The following is a 3,864-nucleotide window of genomic DNA, read 5'->3' as shown; positions in this document are numbered from 1 at the left end:
GAGGGGAGAGGGGCTGGAGTTTGAGCCCAATCACACTAGTGGCCAGTGATTTAATCAAGCATACTTATGTAATGAAGCCTCTATGAAACCTCCAAAGGATGGGGTTTGGAGAGGTTCTGAGATGGCAAATGTGTGGAAATTTGGGAAGACTGCTACTCAGAAAGGATATGGAAGCTCTGTGCCTTTTCCCCATACCTCACCCTATGTATTTCTTCATCGGGCTGTTGATTTGTATGTATCTTTTAATATCCTTTGTAAATCAGTAATCTAGTGATTAAATAGGTTTCCAGAGTTCTGTGAGCTGCTCTAGCAAATTAATGGAACCCAAGAAGAGGTTGTGGGAACCATCAGTCTGTAAGTGGTTGTTGGTCAGAAGCACAGATAAGAACCTGGCTTTGCAACTGGCATCTGAAATGGGTGGGTGTGTCAGGGGGCAGTCTCATAAGACTGAACCCTTGGTCTATGGGATCTGATGCGATCCCCAGGTTGACAGTATCCAAACTGAGTTGAACTGTAGGACACTCAGCTGGTATCCAGAGCTTTCTCGTTGGTTGTATGGAACTCCAATCCTGGACAAATCAGAATTTTGTCATCAGAACCACTTCTACTACTTAGGTTATCCCTAGTATTTAAGAACAAAATTAGAGTGATTATATCAAACGGCTGGCATAACACTTGCACAGTTTCCCTCGTTTGTAATGTAAAGAGCTTTTTTTGGCATAAAGGAATAAGGGGCAGCTCCTGAAACTCTCCCTGGCTCCCATCTCTTCCCTATCAGTCAAGGCACTAAACCAGAAGTCATGCTATGTATCCTTGGTGAAATGGCAGAGATTATGAACACTCTCAAATACTTAAAGGTGATACAATTTCTTGTCCTATACATTTGCGGGTTCTCCCCCTTTGTTGGGGGGAAGTTGGGGTGTGATAGAGTATTCCATGTAGAGGTCGCTTTTAGGCAACAAACTTGAGCAATGGAAACCCGAGTAAGAAAGAAGGGTCCACAGTAACCCCCAACTCCCTGGCTGAATACAAACAGGCCTATTCGGTGACCCATCTCAAAATATCCATAAGCCGTAGCTGACCAGTGGTTTACTTACACCTGGACACAAGCACTAAAAAAGGAAAATTCCATATGTTTGCATACCTCCTCACCCTCCCCGCCCTTAACTAGCCCGGTACTGCTGCGTTGTGGCAGACAGTCCCTCCTTTCTTATCCTGGCCACAATTCCCTTGCAGTATATTCAATAAACTTCTATCTCCTTTGTTCTACCTTGGGTGAAATCCTCCATCACCTGTGCCACCGGCCTCCACCTTATCGTGTCACCCCACATTTGGTGGCTCCTCCATCTGATTGAGAGCCTGACACATTCTGCGTTACCTTAAATTTAACCAATTGGTGGACTCTATTTGTATTGCCAGATGTGGCATCTTTACTGTAGCAAATCCATACAGCCTCTGGCAATTTTTATGAAGCTATTAATCTAGTGAATGCATCCTTTTCAAACCCCATTAGTAAAAAGGATTAAAGTCATTTTGCTTTTATGTGGGGAGGACAGTAGCGCTTTACCAATTTCTTATCCTTAGGCTTTATCAGTGCTCCTTCAGGTCATTGTTAACCTGTTCATCTTGACATGAAAATCATCATGTTGATACTATATATTCTGTCACTCGATACAGCTACACAGGTAGAATGTTGGAACAGCCTATGAAAGGCCAAACAAAATTGTCAGTTTAGGGATGGAACCATGCAGGACTGAGGCACTAGTATATACTTTGACCAAATGGCCAATATAGGTTACTGTGTCCCTAATATCTAGAATATCCAAGTCTGGAAATCTTGAATTTGGAGTAAGGGGCCACACTACAAGGAACACAAGAAGCATTCCAATGAACTGAACAATGGGACTACCACTTAGACACTTTTGACTTCTTATCCTGGTGGATCAGAAGAATCTACCATAGAAAGAAGTTATTATACTGATAATTGACAAGTGACAAGGGGACATTCATACTAATTATCGTAAGAGGCTAAGAATACTGATACACAATAGGGTTAAAGAAGAGTATGCCTAAAATCTATGGAGTTTACTGTGCAAAGACCTGGCTTTTCAATCCCAGGAATAACTGTAAATGGGCAATTGCAGGAAATGGGATCAAAAAAAGATAAGACAATTAAGGGTCTGGTTTGCTCCCATTAGACAAATAATCCAGACAAATGGGAGTGCTGAACAAAGTGAGATCTAGGATGGATGGTTGAGGAAGAAAATGATGGACAGCCAAATCCAGATTTGGGATTGGCTACATGGGTGGGAACCATAGTTCATTCATAGAGACTGAGACAAATGGATTTGCATTTTGTCTCTGGGGAGGTAGTGGAAATATGTGGTTTTCACCAAAAGAGATCTAAATTATTGAGTAGGTACTGGGTATTTGAAACCATGAAGGTTGACTCCTGTTGCCAGTGTAGACTATATGAGCAACTTTTATGTACAACCACAGATCCTCTTGGTACCAGAACACTTGGCAAACTGTGTCATCCTAGCTGCCATGGAGAGTGACCTCATGTGTGCACAACCATCAGTACCATGTCTCTTGCCCATTCTGCACACCCTTATGTTGCAATGTTAGGTTTTCTCTGTGGCGTAGTCATAAGATTCCATAGGACTTACATTGTGCTCATGCATTTGCAACCAGAAGTGTGGGGAAGAAAAATCTTTGGTCGATTTAACCCTAGGGTCAAAAGTTCAATAATTTATCTTTTCTTCAGTGGGAAAGAATTTCCAGAAATTAACATAGCTTCTCAGATAAAATTTCTGAGATGTTTAGTTATAAGCCACATAACTTAAAAAGTGGTAGCCAGCTCAATATGTACTTCCAAAATTGTTTCCCTTTTTTCTCAGTCTCACTACCTCTTTCAATCAATACTGCTTCTCGAGTTCTGTACCACTTTCTAAATTATTAACTTACATAAGATTTTCCTCAGACTGTATTTTCTAGGGCACCCACTCTAAGACAAACATGTGCATCAGTGGACCAGTTCTCTTTTTCAGTACATATCTATCTCATATACATGTTTCAGATTTTGTAGATCGTTCCTCTGTGCCTCCATTGCCCCCCACCCTTTTAAGCAAGTCAGAGTACCTTGAACTCTATCTTGTTTGTCATAATTGTATCTATTCTTTGAGGCTCTAAATTATTTCTTTTCTGATCTTTTATATTATTCTTTCAAAATATTTTTCAGAATCTATTTTAAGAATTGTGATGCTATCCTATTTTTCTATCTATATTTGAGTTTATTAAGCCTAAGGATTCTATATATTTCTTCTTTCTGGGACACATCACACCTTTTAACTGTCCAATAAAATGTGGTGTGAATATTTGTTTTGATGTTAATTTGTTTTCTACTGTGTAGTTCCCCCCACCCTTTCTACCCCATTCCAACATGGTAGCCAGTTCTCTGATGCTCTCATACTCTAGAGAATATTAATATTTAACACGTTTTAACTTGTTTAACAAGTTTTGTATAACCTTCTTTCCTGTCCTCTTCCCTTTCAATTCTCATTTGGTGGGACATTATCCACAAAATGAGAGAGTTTTGTTTTGGTTTTGTTTGGTTTTTTCCTTAGAACATTTTTAGAATAGCAGAAAAGATGATAGATTTCTACCTTACCTCTTTTTTCTTTTTTTGAAAGGTTATTGAGATCAGATAGGCATGTGATATATCATTGACTCATGCCCTGTTTTATATTCACATCCTAAGGATTTAGCAAGGCCTCAGAGGGGATGGTTGCATAATGCATCCAGGTAGGTTGGACATTAAGCTTCAGGGGCAATAAGAGCAGTATAAATTTTGTGCATAATTGT

Source organism: Panthera onca, chromosome A1 (genome assembly GCF_046562875.1).
Source record: "Panthera onca isolate mPanOnc1 chromosome A1, mPanOnc1 haplotype 2, whole genome shotgun sequence".
NCBI classification, from domain to species: domain Eukaryota; kingdom Metazoa; phylum Chordata; class Mammalia; order Carnivora; family Felidae; genus Panthera; species Panthera onca.
Note: the sequence above shows the minus strand (reverse complement) of the source record.